General features: G+C 34.6%; 1 protein-coding gene across 1 annotated transcript in view; it reads left to right on the top strand.

The window, feature by feature from the left end:
* The window catches only part of RSRC1 (arginine and serine rich coiled-coil 1), a 342660-nt gene that overhangs the window by 187056 nt on the left and 137465 nt on the right, over window positions 1–18139 (top strand). The window lies entirely within an intron of this gene.

Here is an 18139-nt window from a genome sequence, read left to right as displayed (position 1 = left end):
AAAGTTTACACAGACTTTTTTCATAACATCTGCTTTTAATGCTATTCTAATATAATTTATTCCATTTTGTCCTTCCTTCACACAGTCTACCTTTGTTATGATTTATAAAATGTCTCTACTAATCTACCTCCTAAGTTTGTCGAAGTTTCTATGTAAATATATATATTTTTAGAAGGAATTCTACAAGGACAAAGTGGCATTTATTAAAATACAAGTAGAGTCATTGATAGTTTTTTGTTTAGAGGCAGTAATGTTTTGAAGTCATTTGGAGATTATAGTTTAATCCAGTTTACAACACATATATTCTTACTAACTAGGTAACCAAATAGCATTTTAAAACTGTATTTCCAGTATGGCACTGTGACTATTTTGGCTTGATGTGTTTTGTTTGTTTGGTTGGTTTTCTTTTTTTGACATGGTGTTTTATATTAAATTTAATTAGCTTTATATGTCTGCCTAATATCATGTGTTTTCTGATGTTTGGGAGTTTGTTATTGGGAATCTCCTTTTATGCAGTATTTTTGTTCTTAAAAATTATTCTATATGCCCCTCAAGGGCATTATGCTAAGTGAGATAAGTCAGAGTAAGACAAATACTGTGATCAACATGTGGAATCTTAAACAAAACAAAACAAAACAAAAAACACCCCAAGTTCATAGATACAGAGAACAGATTGGTGGTGCTAAAAGGCTAGCTTCAGATAGCCTTGAGAAGAGAATATGCCATTTGAATAAATTAATATCCTGAAAAAAAGAAATAAGGAGACACAGGAAATATGGCAAGAGTCAGGATTTGGTGGTGCTAAAAGGCAGAGGTAGGGATGGGAAAAATGGGTGAGCTCTTTTTTATTTTAGTTTAAATAAATTGAATAAAAAAAGTTTAAATACATACTTATAAATTACATTTTTACATGATTACATACTGCCTCTTTCCTTTTAAAGACCAGCTAAAATTGTTTCCTCTATAAAGTAATTTACATACATCCAGTCAAAATTAATCTTTTATAGCACTGAACTACTATACCAATTTATATTTCCTCTCTAATAGTATTAATACATGAATACTTTATTATAGTTATTGTATGCATATCTTACTACCAGATTAGACTATGAATTACTTAAATTTGGATCTATTTTTGTATTCCTTATAGGATCTCACCACCTCAAACATGTATTATGCAAGTATGAGCTAAACAAATTTTTTAAAGATCTACTGAATGAATATTTTAGATGCTTCAGAACAGTTTTTTTTTTAAATATTCTGAATGGAAGGTCTATGTAATTATTTTTTAATTCAGATTTTTATGTTGAAGTTTACTATAACAAATCTGTTTATTTCCTTTAGTCTATATTCAGTTTTTTCTTTACAATTCCAAGGAAACTGACAAAGAGGAAATCATTGCAAAATCTGGCAAAACTGGGAAGATAAAGGCAGAATCTTGTTGTTTATAGAATGGTGTTTTAGTTGTTGTCCTTCATGGAGAAAGCTGACCTGACCAGAGAGCACCAATTACACTGGAAAATAGCTTCTAACTGTCCTGGCTGGTGAGAAAAGCTTTCACTGAAAAAAGCTAAAGTACTTGATGAATAGGCACCATCTCTCGTGGCTATGCTTTACTGAATGTGGTCCAAAGTAGTGTTTGATCCTGATGAACAGTAATCAGCCAAGCAGAACGTTAGTAGAGCTTGAAACTTCAGAAATATGTGTTTCTTCAACAAATATTTGTTGAGCATCAACTATGTACCAGATTAGGTGCTACATATGGAATAGTGATCTAGATCAGAAGAGAAGACTCTGACCTGAGGCAGTATAATTTAACAAGTAGAAGAGACAAACAAATACATAAAAAGCATATTTGGTGCCACTTCTTATAAATTCTGGTAAGGGTTTTGAAGGTAAAGTACAGGATGCTATCACAGTAAAGATTGGATGGGTAAGAGGAAGACAGCGACATACTTTATATTAAAAGCAATTAAAAGGATGTGGGATCAGTAAAACGTTGTCTGGCATTTCAGAAGGCCCTATGAAATACAGTGTCTTGATTGTCACCCTTAATTACTCCTTCCTCATTTCCCACATCCATTTAAATGCCATTTCCTGCTAACACATATCCCTTAACTATTTCTCAAAACTGAGTCTCCCTCTCTACCCTTTATTGCCATTGCCCTGGGTAAGGCTTCATTGCTTGTTGCTTATACTGCCCCAATAGCCACTAGGTTGGATTCCCACCTCCAGTCTTATCCCACTCAAATCCGTGCTCACATAGTTCCTGCAGTGATCTCTCCAAAGTATAAATCTGATCATGCTATTCCCCATTATCCTTTTAGTGATCCCAATCATATCAAAACTTCTAGTCCAAATTTCTGAAGATAGCAGAATCTCTGAGTGCTACAGACCTCTCTTCCAGGTTTTTATCTTGCCACATTCTGATTCATTCTTTCCGCATTATACTGTTAATACCTTCTTACCTTCCTATTCTTGCTGTTGCTTTTCCCCTTATTTAAAGTATGCTGTACACACACACACACACACACACACACACACACACACACCTCAAATATTTTGTGACCAGTGCAGGCATCATTTTTGCAAAAATCTTTCACTGATCCATTTCATCCTCAGAATGAGCCCCTGTCCTTCTCTGTGCATATATCCATTAATGATTTTACTTATTACATAATTGTATGATTATCTGAGACCAGGAAATATTCACTTTTGTATCTCTAGTGCCTAGTCATTATAGGTACTCAATAAATATCTTTAGGTGAATAAATAAATGTTTGCCTTAAATTGGTCTCTATGTTCTGTAATTATTAAGTGTAAATTTGTTAACATTTAATATATTTTAACATACAACCCCCATCATAAACAAAAACAATTTAGATCCACTGACTTGAGCAGGTATTTGGCCTTAGTGATGTGCCTGTAATGAGACCTTTATGTGTTTGCTACCTAGTGAGAACAGTGCCATCTATTGGCTGTTATCCAAATTGTATCCACTATTCAGGATGGAGCATAAATCACTAATCATTTTTAGGTAAGTTCACCTATGAAAAATTTTCTCATGAATTTGGACAAGAATACAACTAACTACCACATGTATGGAAAAATTAAGTAATTTAGTCAGGTATCTTAGCAAAAAAGAATGGTATTGTGTCCTGACATAGAAACAGACAATGTGTACCATCAACATATTGGAAATATTTTCTCTAAGAGTATAAGTATGTTTAGGGCTCTTTTCCCATTTTTAAAATTCCTTTTAAGTGTTGTATTAATTTGTAATTCCACTAGTGAAGTATGAAAGATTTACATCATTGGCTAGCATCAGCTATCACAATTTTCTAATTTGCATATTTTAATAATAGTGACAGAGAATTCTACCAGAGAAATGTAAGGAGTTTGACTAGCTGTCTTTTTACTGTAGGAGTTCTGTTCTTTTGTTCTCTTATCTTTTAGGAATTAGTGAGTTTCTTATCAACTTTTAGGAAGTATTTGTAAATGAAACTGTAAACTCTTGGTTAGATTTGTTGCTAATAATTTTACTGTCGCAGTGTTGCCATTTTATTTTGATTCTCTGTTGCTGGATAGTTTTTATATGAAATTGAATATTTTATACAGTCAAACTTGTCAATCTTTTTTCCTTATGGTTTCTTCTATTGCTTCTAAGCCTAAAATGTCAACCCTACTCCATGTGAATTCTGTCTGATTCTGTTATTTGAATCAAATTAAATTTTATAGTTAAAAATGATTGCATATCAGCATTTTATACATTTTTAACTTAAAGTTTTTAAAGTATATTCATTTCCTTATTGGAATATTTTGTTTCCCATGGCCTCATGAATAAATAAAATCCAAAATATACTCAAAAACCAATCTTGAATAAAATTGCACTTTTTAAGTCTGTGACAAATCAGCTGCTATTTTGGTAGAATGATCAATTCTTTAAGAAAATGAAGTGCAGGTTAGTCAAGTGGTAAAGAGTTGCAGTTATATTACTCAACTTACTATGATAGTGCATTATATAGTTGCCCTTTTATAACAGGTATTTTTTAAAGTGTGTAAAGCAGTACATCTGATTATAGGATTTTTATTAGTATGGCAATTTTCTTGAATAAAAATAGGGCTTAATTTACCTCATTTTTTAAGTTAGCAAGGAGAGGAAAGGTCAGGAGAAGACTAGAAATAGAGAGGGATCTGCTTATTTTAGAATGAAAGCCCAGGAAATATTATATTGTATTCATTATTTATATGTATTTTGGGGTGCTCTACATTAGAATTCTATAAGAAAAATGGCAACATAGGTGACAAATCAAGGCTCTGCCAATACTTTTTAATGATGACTAACAATACCCATGGCTTTCCTGAAGCAGAGACCTTTAATTATGATTAATTGTGAAGTGGTTTTGTGATTAGACTAATGTTAGCTAAACAACCAGTATTTTATTATATACATCATTTTCACTTATTACTTAAGTCAGTTATTGATTACAGGTTTTCTGAGGCAAAAGGCTAGTACATTTACTCATTATAAAATTCACCTCTTAGCAAAACATGTCTCTAACCTCCTGGTAGTAGCAAGAATGGGTGTCAAATATCAAACTATAGGAAATACTTAAATAGTTCTTGAAGTTTTTAGAGCAGATGAAAATTTACTTAAATGTGTAATGTAAACATACTTTATCATGAACTGTTAAAAGTGTAATAGTTTTTAAGATTTTTAATTTAATTTTTAATTTATATTTAAAGAATTTTCTTTTTGTCATAATATCCATTTTCGCTGGCCCAGCTAATGGAATCCTACTTAGAAAACAAAGGTAGAATTAAGGATACAGAAGAAAATAAAAGTTGTTACCATTTTGCTATTTTCTAGTTCTTTCTACAGTATGCATTTTATGTTCTATTTTACATACCTGGACCATTTTACATATATAGTTTTGTAGTGTTCTAGAAATATAATTTTAGCATTTCCTCATATTATTTAATATCATTCATGGATGAGGAAACTAAAGTCCTTAGAGAATAGTCAAGACTAGAATACAGGTGCTCTGGTACCCAATCAACCTTTTGCCCTTTGCCTTTTGCTTTCACTTATATACACCTGCTGGGCACATGTGAAATGTACCCTGATTACAACTATTCCATCTAGAAAGTGCCTTACTAAATAATTCAAATCAAATAAATTATTTTCTGTAACACATTTATGGAAACAAAATAAATAAAATATTCATTTGACCTTTTGTGGATTTATCTACATCAGTGGTTCTCAACCTGTGGGTCGCGATCCCTTTGGGGGTTGAACGACCCTTTCACAGGGGTCGCTTAAGACCATCAGAAAACACATATATAATTACATATTGTTTTGTGATTAATCACTATGCTTTAATTATGTTCAATTTGTAACAATGAAAATACATCCTGCATATCAGATATTTGCATTACGATTCATAACAGTAGCAAAATTACAGTTATGAAGTAGCAACGAAAATAATTTTATGGTTGGGGGTCACCACAACATGAGGAACTGTATTAAAGGGTTGCGGCATTAGGAAGGTTGAGAACCACTGATCTACATCATTGCCCATTTTGAAAACAATGTTTCAAACAACTGGATACGTAGTGGATTTTTTGTGGAAAAAACATGTTTTTAAAAACTTTCTAGTATTGTCCTTTAGTGGGGAAAACACTTCAAAAAAGTAATTTTGGAAGATCTTTTAGAGGCAAAGTAAAGTAGCTTTATTCAAAGATAGAAATTATAACTTGAAATAAAACAGAAAAGTTTTTGCCAAGACATTTAAAAACTTGTGTGAAGTCCATAAAGCAAAGAGAAATAGGTAGACTGCATTTCAGATAATTGGTCCTGCGGAGATCACTGTTCCCTTCCCTGCAGTCTTGAGATGATTCAAAGGTAAAAAGACAAAGTCAGAAAGCAGAAAGAAAAGCAGTCACAGGGAATAAGTTTCTTAGAAATAGCTGTTGTAATGCTACAAAGGATTTTAAAAATAGGAAGTATTATTTTAAACTAACTTCTAAGAGGCTCAGGAAAGAGATTTATGTAATAGTTTAAAATAATGCCCTGTAGCCCTGGTCAGTGGGCTCAGTTAGAGCGTCTTGTCTGTACACCGAAAGACTGAGGGTTTGATTCCCAGTCACAGCACATACCTTAGATTGTGAGTTCATTCCCTATCAGGGTGCTTACAAAAGCAATCAGTTGATGTTACTCTCTCACATAGCTGTTTCTCTCTCTCTATCTCTCTCTCTCTCTCTCTCTCTCTCTCTCTCTCTCTCTCTCTCTCTCTCTCCCCCCCCCGCCCCCTTTCTATCTCTCAAAAAACCATAAACATATCCTCAGGTGAGGATCAAAAATAAATAAAGTCTTGTAGAGCATTGTAAAATGTTAATATTTATGGACTAAAAGATATGCTGATACTTAAAATTGTGGTAGCAAAAGTAGCTGGCTATAAAAATGTTTTAAAAAGAAGATATTAAAACAGAGTTTAGGACTATATGAATGTTTATCCTTATATGTCACCACACACTCTTTCATTATAGAAAAAAATTAAGAAGCAAATTATTTGTGTTTGACCTTTCATAATGTAACAACTATATTATTGAGTCTAATTTTACTTTGACCTCAGTGCCATGTCAAGAAATTGGTAAACATAACTTGTTTTACATGGAATTATTTTAGAACTTTTGAGAGGTCTTCCACACAAATAACTGATGCATGTAAAAAGCCCTTATTTCCTGCTTTTGTGGGAGAAACTCTTGGTTTAGCTGTCAAAAAAAAGTTCTTCATTTCTGACAGGGATATGTTAAGAAAATATTTCTACTTAATGGCACAAATGTGTAGCCATCACAGATAAATGATGGCTTGGGTTTGCTGTTTCTTTTATTTTCTGCTTGTTTTCTGCTTCTAAACTTGTATTAAAATAGCCAAACATCTCTGGTCTCCATGCCTACCTTGGCTCCACTGCGGGGAGAGAATATCTACCTGGGTTTCATATGAAGCTACTTCCTTTGCAAATCTAAGCCTTCTTCCTAAGTTCTGTTACAAGGTATTTTAAGTAGTGAGGTTCCAGAGGTGGGGCTATAAATGAAGGAAACTAATGAAGGGAGGGGGCCTCATTTAGGAAAAAGTAAAGAGGTAGTCTGTAGCATTTGCACAAAGATTTTGAGTGCTGTATGAGCAAAATAGCCCTTATTGTACCCATCCAACTAGGTGGGGCTGGACAAAGGTGGTGGCATTTCAGCACTTCTGAAACTAAGGATGACTGGTGCAAAGGAAATTCCAAGAAGAGGGTTCTTCAGGACGTGGTTGCTGAAATGTTACATATGAGTACAGACATGGTTGGCAAATAAGGATAGAAGAATAAGCTTGGGATATTGTTGATAGTATTGAAAATTAAAGTGATAAGTTCGTGCTTAACCCTAGAAGCAATGGAGAGTCACTGAGGTATTTTTTAAGCAGCAACTTAATTAGAACTTTGATTTTTGAAAATAGCTTTAGCAGCTATGTATAGGATGAAAAAAAAAGGGTAAAGGAGTCTAGATTGGGAATTAGCCTTTTCTATAAAGAGCCATCTAAATATTTTAGGCTTTATGAACCATACAGTCTCTACCAACACTATTCAACCCTGCGGCCATAGACAGTTTGTAAACAAAGAAGCATGGCTGTGTGTCTGTGTAGTATATGGATAGCATCACTTAATAGGGTCATGAATATGGGTTTCTTAAACAGAACTATAGGATGTTGTAACCCTAGGTTTAGATTCACCTCTTTAACTTTCCCAACTATAAAGACATCTATAAAATGGCATCTTTCTCTGGTTTATAATAAAGTAGTTATTATATAACTTTCTTTAAACCCCTTAAGCTCTTTAGAAATAATGTTTGATAATAGGGAGGTGAAGGCCTGGGGAGTAGGGTGGAGGAGGTCAATGAGGGGAAAGAGGGAACATCTATAATACTTTCAACAATAAAGATAAATTTTTTAAAAACTGTAAAAGAAATTTGCTATTGAGAATGGAATATGTGTTATAGGTTTAATTCTCTCTCTTTTTTTTTGTGCTCTTTATTTAGACCAACTTGGTGCTAAGTTCTAGAGGCAAGATAAATCTACTTTTGAGCTACTTGTAATATTTCTAGCTTAGACCTTGATCCTAAGAGATAGAATTATAGTAACTGTTAAAATGAAATGTAGCCAGAAATATGATAAGCTGTTGATATGTGTTTCTGTCAAAATGAGATTGCATTTTACTTTAAAGGAAATGGCACAGTCCCTATACTGTGAATATGTTTAATATTTTTAAAGTTATTCATCTGAAGAAGCATGATTAAAGTGAGCTTTTAAGATGGCACTCATAACCTTTAAGATCATTAGTGGTCGCATCCAAAAGACTAAAGAAAATTTAGTTTTACCTTTGTACTTTCTTTTCTGGCAATAAAAAATGATTAGACTTTTCTCTTTTTTTTTTTTTCCTCAATGAAAGGTAATAAACAAAATGTATCTCAGTCTGTGAAGCAGTATAGTGTGTTAAGAATAGAGATTTTTGTCACCTCGATTAAAATTCAAGCTCTGCCATCTTATCATTTTTGTGATTTTAGGTAATTTATTCTTCATCTAAAAGATAGCATTAAGAATGCCTTGCCAGGATTGTTATGAGAATTTTGTTAAATGAGATGTATGTAAAGTGCTTAGCACTGTGTCTGGAACATTAAAGCATACAATGAATAATAGCTATAATATTTTTTTAAAAGAATGTGTTATTTTTTTCAGGTAGCTTATGCTCTTTCTTGAGAATGTTTGTAATGTTGGCTAGGAAAGATATGGCACATAGAAGTTATCACATATTTGGAGCTCATATGATCACGGTAAGAACTGCCATTCTGTAATCAAATAGGTTGGTTAAAAAACGTTAATTATATGCAGATTTCATAGTTCATTAATACTACTTGTTATAATTTCCCCAATACCATTATTATTCTCTCAGATATCCAGTTATAATACTTATGAAGATTGTAAAATTTATATGGAAGTTTATTGCAAATATATACTTACTGAGCATTGACTGTTTTCTAGACACTACTCCAGGTGCTAATGAAATAATGATGTAAGACAGTTGATGTAAGACAGCCTTCAAGAAGCTGATAGTCTTTGAAGGAATTATAGACAACAAAATGAGTATTTACATGGAAGATGTACTGATCCATGTAAGCCCAGGGCAGAGAATTGTAACCATCATGAAAAGAGGTTTATGATGAAACTGATGAGGTTTTCCAGAGGTGATGCATCTGGAGCTGAGCTTTGAAAGAACATAGATAAGTTAGGAAAAGGGCATAAAAGATGTCCAGACACAGGAAACTTATAGGTTTATCTAGATATAGGTTTATCTAGAACTTACAGGTAATGCATTTTTATTAACATGCATTAGAAAAGTGCTATGTGACTTTGGGCAAGTGGTTTTACCTTCCGAGGATGTTGTACTATTAAAAGAAATCACAGACTTTCTATTCCAGTGAAGATGGATTAACAGAGATCAGATTTACTCTCCCACCTGAAACAACTAAAAAAACTGGACAAATTATTTGAAAAAACATCTTTCAAAACATCAAGCATGAAAGGCAGTGTTTCCTAAGAGATTAGAAAAAAAATTAGGAGAGCCTTTTAATTGTTCCAGCTTAAGGCCTAGATAAAGTTTCCAGGTCATGCCACAGGTAGGGAGAACCAGGCAGAGCCTGCTGGTCTCTTTGAGTTGAGAACATGGAGCTGTGAAACCAGGGAGGCCAAAGCCTCTAGAGTGCACGGGGCCAGGAGGAGAGTAGTGAGCTGCAGGAGATCTGCAGAGGGTCCCCTTCTTGTGTTCAGCAGACTACTCATCAGTGTGTCACGGGAGGAACAGCCCAAGGTTTGGAAAAGAGCCACCTGAAGCAATGTGAGGGATCATGCTTGTCACTCACACAGAGTTGGAAATAGTGCCTGTTCCCAACATATATCATGGCACTTCCAATCAAGTACTAAAAAAATGTCATATCTCACAATAATGGGGGGAAATTAACTACAAACGTACACTGTTCTGATCCTGCCTAACAAATTAGGAACAGAAAGGATAAACTGCTTCCAAATGATTTAACTGTGCTCCAGAACAAAGATCAAGACTATTTATGTAAATACAAAATAAAGCACACAACAAAATAAAATTCATGATGTGTGACATTCTGTCAGAAATTACTATGCATCTAAAAACCCAAGAAAATACCGCATATGATAAAAAAGTCAATCAGTTGAAACAGACCCAGAAATGACACAGTAATAGAATCAGTAGACAAGGACATTGATGGACTTATTATAACTGTGTTGCTTATGGTCAGAGAGCTCCTAGGAAAACTAAACATATTAAGTAGAAATATGAAAACTATTAAAAAACTAATTTCTAGACATGAAAACTGCATGCCTGAGATGAAAAATACCCTATATGAGATTATTAGAGATGCTACATTACAGAGAAAGACAAATGCCAGATAATTTCACTTATATGTAGAATCTTTAAAAAAATAAATAAATAAACGAACAAGTAGGACAAACCAGACTCATAGATACAGAGAACATTTTGAAGGTTGCCAGATGGGAGAGGGGTTGGGGGGAAAATCTGAAGGGATTTAGAAGTACAAATTGGTAGTTACAGAATAATCATGGGAATGTAAAGTACAGCATAGGGAATATAGTCAATAATATTATAACAACTATACATGGTGTCAGATGAGCACTAGATTTATCAGGATGATCACTTTGTAAGTTATATAAATGTCTAAGCATGGGGTTGTACACCTGAAACTAACACAGTATTGTATGTCAACTATAATATAAAAATTAAAAAATATATATATTTTTAAATTGACAAAAGATTTGAACACTCATTTCACCAAGGAAGATATATGGGTAAATAGGCACATGAAAGGATGTTCAACACCATTAATCTTTAGGGGAAGGTAGATTAAAGCCACAGTGAGGTAGCTATTAGAATTTTGAAATTAGAAAGACTGACTATATTAAGTCATGACTAGGATGTGGAGTAACTGGAACTCTTATACAATGCTGGTGGTAATGAAAAACCACTTTGGAAACAGTTTGGTCATTTCTTTTAAAGTTAAACATAATATTTACCATATGACTCAACCATTCCAATCCTAGCTATTATGGTACCTTGTATATAAAAGGTGATTCATACCCAGGAGATATGAAAGCACATTATTTATACAGAGAGTTTCAACTGAATGTTTATAGTATTTTTTTATAGTAGCCAAAAAACTGGAAATAATTTGAATGTTTGTCAACAGGTGAGTGCATAGCCATTATAGTGTATCATTATAATGGAATACTACCCAACAATAAAAAGGAATGAATACTGATATACATACAACATGGATCAATTTCAAAATAATTATACTGAGTTTAAAAGCCAGACACAAAAGAGTACATATCATATGCTTCCATCATATGAAATATTAGGAAATGCCAAGTAATGTATAATGATAGAAAGCAGATCAGTGTTTACCTGAAAACTGGAAGTGAAGTGGAGGCATAGAAGGACATGGGAGAAATAAAGAGGGGCATGCGGAGAATTGTAGAGTAACAGATATGCTCATTATCTTAGCAGTAGTCATGCTTTATGGTGGTATGAGTGTGTCAAACTGTATACTTTAATTGTGTGCAACTTATTCTTCCATTATACCTCAGTAAAGCTCCTTGAAAAAAATGTAAGATAGAAATTATACACATGTTTGACATACTGTAGACGAGGGGTCCTCAAACTTTTTAAACAGGAGGCCAGTTCACTGTCCCTCAGAGCGATGGAGGGCCGGACTATAGTTTAAAAAAAAAACTATGAACAAATTCCTATGCACACTGCACATATCTTATTTTGAAGTAAAAAAACAAAACGGGAACAAATACAATATTTGTATTTGCATGTGGCCTGCGGGCCGTAGTTTGAGGACCCCTGCTGTAGACCTTTAGGAAATAGTAATTTATCATTTTTATCTCTCTTATTATACTATCAGATCCTTGAAACCAGAAGCTATGTCTGTTTATCTTTTTATCCTCAACTTCTATCATGGTACCTTGTACATAAGAGGTGGTTCATAAAATTTTTGAACAAATGAAAGTAATGAATTTTGAACAACTGAATGTAAAGAGAAGACTGAGGGGCCTCCATAGTACTCTAACACCATTTGTCTACAAGATCTGAAATAGTTAATCTATATATTCTCTTCAAATAGGAGGTTCTAATAACCCAATTCCTGTAAGTAGGGTAAAGGTCAGTGTGTGTGTACTTTTAAATTTTGTTTTTATGGTAGTACATTTGCTGTCTTAACTATTTTTAAGTGAATGGTTCAGTGGTATCAAATAAATTCACACTGTTTGGCAACTATCACCATCCCATCCATCCCCATAACTCTTTTCATCTTGACATTATATAAGTAGAATGATACAATACTTGTCTTTTCATGACTCAGTGTCCTCAAGGTTCATCCATGTTGTAGAATATTATAGAATTTCCTTTATTTATAAGGCCGAATAATATTCCATTGTATGTGTACATGTACCACATTTTGCTTATTCATTCATCCATCAATGGGTACTTGGGTTGCATTCATGTTTTAGCTATTGTGAATAATGCTGTTATGAACATGGGTCTACAAATGTATCTCTAAGACCCTGCTTTTAGTTCCTCTGGGTATGTACCTGATGCGGAATTGCTATATTACATGGCAATTTTATTTTTTTAATTTTTTGCGGAACTGCCATGCTATTTTCCACAACGACTACCACTTTAATTCCCACCAACATTGCACAAAGGGTCCAGTTTCTCTCCATCCTCGCCAACACTTGTGCTGTGTGCAGGCTGCTCCGGGAACAGTGTGTAACTGCCTGCACTTGATGGGGGGAAGGGAAGCTGCTATTGTGCTAATAGCTGAAATTGACCAAAATTAACCACAAGTTACTGTCTAATTCTTCCCTTGGTAGTTGCAAACCTTCAACAAAATCCAGAGTTCAAAATAGTTCCATCAGATAAATACTGCTAGTGCAATTATTGTGTAGGTGGGGAGACAGATTCCCGGTACTTCCTACTCCACCATCTTCCCAGAATTGGTTATTATAATAGCCAAAAACCATATTATCCAATACTAATTTTGATCTTATAAAATGTTGCTAATCTAATTTTGTTTCCAAGTTTGAGTTCTCTCTTAGCTCAACTGTAGTCTTTATTTCAGACTTTCTACTTCTCTGACCTTAACAACCTGGAAACTGTCTTTGACAGCTGGAATGACTATATCTTCATTAACTTCCAGAATCTCCATAGTGGTGGTCAGGAGTGCAAGGAGCCTAATATTGAATGGAAGTGAGAAGAGTGAACAAATAGTTTAATAGTTTAGTGTGTAAACTGGTTTACATAAGCAGAGTTTTCTATTTTTTAATAAGTAGTCATGGCTAAAAGGATTGTGTTTGTCTTGAATGTTAGCTTTGGCAGTATTTTGAGAATCTAGACATGCAGTCTATCTATAAGGAACTCGGGGAATTGGACTCAATAAAAGTAAATATTAAGTCAAAGGAGCCCTACCTGGTTTGGCTCAGTGGCTAGAGCGTCAGACTGGGGACTGACGGGTCCCGAGTTGGATTCCCAGTCAAGGGCACGTACCTGGGTTGCGGGCTCGATCCCCGGTAGGGGACGTGCAGGAGGTAGCCAATCAATAATTCTTTCTCATCATTGATGTTTCCATCTCCTTCTCTCTTCCTCTCTGAAATCAATAAAAGTATATTAAAAAAATAAAAAAATCAAAGGAAAAAGTCTAAACATTGAGGATGGTCACCTCCACAAGCCATTAGGAAACTGACTTATCTTTTGGTTTCATCTTAGAAGCTTTTGTTTTGTCTTAAGAAAGTGGATACTCTTGTCTAAAACTAGGTCTTACAAATACTTGGCTACCAAGGGGAGGGAAGGGAGAGGGTAGTTCCGGAGAATCATGGCAATAGAAAGACTACCAATCCCCTCACCCCCACAAATCCCCTATTTAGAAAATTTAAACTCTGTATTTTCTTATTTCTGGTTATGGTCATTTCTGCATAAATAAGACCCTCTATAACATTTTTTGTAAACCTTTATGATAAGAATTTCTAGCAGAAGTATACTTTTCTTTAAATTAATTTAAATCATAGTACAGTATATATACTAATACAGTGTGGCCTTAACTTACGAGTTTAATTCGTTCTGTGATGGAGCTCGTAACTCAAATTACTCGTATGTCAAATTATTAAAGTGAACGAGTGAGACACGTGATGCTGGGCTGATGTGGCGTTCACTGTGATGTTCGCTGCGCCAACTAGCGGTGGGGTATCTGAAGCTGGCTCGTAACCCGAATTTTAGCTTGCAACTCAAAGCAAAAAAACAGCCAAGAGACGGCTCATATCTTGAAAAACTCGTTAGTCGGGACACTCGTAAGTCAAGGCCCCACTGTATATATTTTTGGATTTATACCATAACACAATAATGTTTAGCATTAATAAACCCTTTAAAAACTTACGGTAAAAAAATCAGACTGTTCCTACTGTTCTGTTATTGTCAATGCTAAAATTTATTTTTTTAAGGGAACAACATTTACATTCTCTATAATTCAATTTTGTTGATAGACAGTTATCTAATTATGCACTACTAAGGTAAGGAATATTTTAAAATGTTTTTTCTCCATAAGTTTACAACATAGTTGTGACATTGCTATTAAATATGTCCTCATTGTGTAATCCTTATATTGAAAATTGCTATATTCCATGCATTTGTATTTGGTATTATTATCTCTATATATAAAAGCCTAAGTGACCAAACAACCAGTCGACCAGTCGCTATGATGTGCACTGATCACCAGGGGGCAGACACTCAACACAGGAGCTGCCCCCTGCTGGTCAGTGTGCCCCCACAGCAGGAGTGCTGCTCAGCTGACCTACGGGTGCCAGATGCAGGGCTCATAGCTGGTGAGTGCCTCTCCCTATCAGGACTGACTAGGCGCAAGCCCGCGACAGGAGCAGCGGGGCCAGGATGAGTGGGAGTGGCAGGCAACATTGGACTGCTGGTTTCAGCCCAGTCCCCGCCTGCCACGCCGAGGGACCCCACTGGTGCATGAATTCGTGCACCAGGCCTCTAGTTTATTGAATAATGTTTAATTTCTGGTTCTGAATGACATTAGTACCACTTGCCAACTTTAGATGGAATTCATGCTAATCCCTGGGGTCTAATATACTTTAAAATAGCTAAAGCATTAGAAATGTTGGCACTCAAGCCCCAAAGTTATTTTTACTCTAAGCGTACTTAATATGATGAGTCCAGGAGGGTTTCAGCCAGGAGACCTGTTATGATGCTTTTCTTCTTCTGGGACAAGCTCAAGGCCCTTGGAAAAGATTTGAGGGGCAGATAGCTGCGAAAAAGACTGCCACCAAAATTCCATATCCATTCAAATTATTCACTAGTCAGAGTAAAAGAAAGATACTTGCAGATAGACAAAAAGTGAGAGACTATTCACAGCCGAATTCCCTATCCAGGAAAAATGAGTGAGAAATGAATCAAAATTTTTAAGAATAAAAGTATTTATAAGATATAAATTACTTTTAAAAATCTGGTGAATTAACAATATAGTTTATCCCCATAGTTGGGGTTGATCCCTATATTTTACAAAAATAATTTAGCGAGTTGCATCTGTATAGGAAAATGTATTTAGAATGGAATTATATTTCATTTACTGGTACAAATGTATTATTTTGGACAGATTTTTCTTTTGAACAGAATCAAAAAAACTTTCCTTATGCTTTTATATCTATGAAATTGTTTGCTTTGACTTCATGAATATTCTCTAGTGATTTAATTAGAAGGATCCTGAGATTTGGAGTCAGAGGCTCTTGATTTCAGTCTGTCATTTACTAGTAGAGACAAGTTACTGAACTGCTCTTACTCCCCGAGTTTCTTTATCTTGGAAATATGAACCCTATATTATAGGTAGTAAAAGGAATTAATGAAAATATAAATATGTCTTAACAGGTGATTTATCATAAACATCAACCATCAAGAATCTTTCCTTAGGAATGGTAATCATTATATTTTCAAGACAGTTGTTATAGATGGGAGAGGGAGGGAACTGCTATGCAGGGGGATTTTGTGGGGTAGGAGACTTTAATAATACTGTTAATATTTTATTAGATGTGGACACTCATTTTGTATATTTTTCTATGTCTTCAATATTTTTTAATTATTAAAAAAGTCTTTCCTTATGAAATACACAAAACTTTCCCATGAAATATATTAACCAACAAAGTGTCTATCATTTTTCTGTCAAAGGACAGTGCTGAATAGGACACTCTGAAATGTATGCTTCATAATTCTTAGCTTGCTTGGGACCTGCTTATAAGAACATCATTTCCTTGTTGCCATTCTAGTTGTGTTACGTTGCACAAAGTATTAAATTTCAGTTGTGTGTTTTAAGTAGATGCAGAGATCACAAACTGTCTTGGGATTGAACCTGTCTCTTAGAAGTAGTGCTTGTTCCATACAGTATTGGTCTCCATGGTGACTTAAGGTCTCATGAAAAATCAAGGAATGTTGTCACCCCTGACTTGCATCTCTGCATGACAACACTGAGTTTGTGCTGAGTATCAGCTGCACCCTTCGGCTGGAGCATGTGCTCCAGAGTTCTCCATACTCCACTGATGTTGATGTCAGATGCATTTGCCATCATGTTTATATTACCTGTTTGTCTCCTATGGGCAATTTAGTTGATAACTGTTAGAAAAATTATATTCGGTGGATGTCACAGTCTTCTATTGATATGTTGCTGTTATATTTTAATTTGATGTCACGTATTTTCAATACTTTATAAAGCACAATTACTTACACTTTACCTACAAATGTATGGCATAAAGTACTCTTTGTTTGTCAACTCTTCCTCTCATACACAGACATGTTACCAATTAAATATCTCTCAAATCTAGTTCTTCCTGTCCAGCCTTACTGCTACTGCTTCACCTCAGGCCCTCACAGTCTCTCGCCTGGAATTTAATTGCTCCCTAACGGTGCTCCTTGCCTCCAGTCACATTCCTTTCAGTTCATCCGGAAGTGTATTGCTAGAATGATGTATCAAAATACAGGTCTCATCTCATCAACCTGCTGTCTCAAATTCTAAGTTTCTCCATCTTCTTTGGCACAGGTCAGCAAACATGTCCATAAAGGTCCAGATGGTAAATATTTTCAGCTCTGCCAGCAAAAGTTTCTTGCCACAAGTAATTGACTCGGCTGCTGTTGAATTGAGCACAAAAGCAACCATAGACAACATATAAACAAGTAGGCATGGCTGTGTTCCAATGAAACTTATTTATAAAACCAGCCCCTGGTGTAGGGTTAACACCCCTGTTCTGTGATATAAAAGGCTCTCCTTGTCTTCCCTCCCATCACATTTACCATTTTCCCATCCTGTTTCCTACAGTTTATTCAAAAGCACCATTCTAATTCTTAAACTCTTCTGAGCATAACGTATTTCTATACCCAGTTCTTTTCATTTAAGCTGTTTTTTCACAAATAGCAAAATATTCTAATATATTTTATAAAATGTTAATTCTCAAATGATGGTTTCATATATAAACATGAGGTTGTTTAGCCACTTGCAGACATCTTTATAAATGTATTTTAAAGTTCTAAGTATTAAAAACAGTTTTTAACAGATCCTTCATACAATCTATGAGTTTGAATGCTATCAACACATTGTTAAAAATTCTCAGAATAAGGTCACTGGAAGGAAAGTACTTTCATTTCAGCCTTACCAACTATTTGAATTAAGGTTTATTGAGAGGACAATTTTAGGATAGTCAGTAGGAATTGAAAGCATGAACTCATGTTGTGTCCTATCTTCATCACAATTTCTCCTTTCCAATACAAATAAAAAAAACAGAAAATATTTCGTTTTAGGATGTTTCTTGACTGAAGTATTGTACTTCAAGTTACTATTTAAATTCTAGTAGGCCACACTTCACAGGTTTCCATATCTAAGAAATAGCACCTCTTGAAAATATGTGGTTAGGTATGTGGGTTTGCCTCATTATTAAGTT

The sequence above is a fragment of the Myotis myotis genome, unplaced genomic scaffold, assembly GCF_014108235.1.
Source record: "Myotis myotis isolate mMyoMyo1 unplaced genomic scaffold, mMyoMyo1.p scaffold_m19_p_2, whole genome shotgun sequence".
Classification (NCBI taxonomy): Eukaryota; Metazoa; Chordata; class Mammalia; order Chiroptera; family Vespertilionidae; genus Myotis; species Myotis myotis.
The sequence above is the reverse complement of the archived record's forward strand: the minus strand, read 5'-3'. Positions and strand labels throughout refer to the sequence as shown.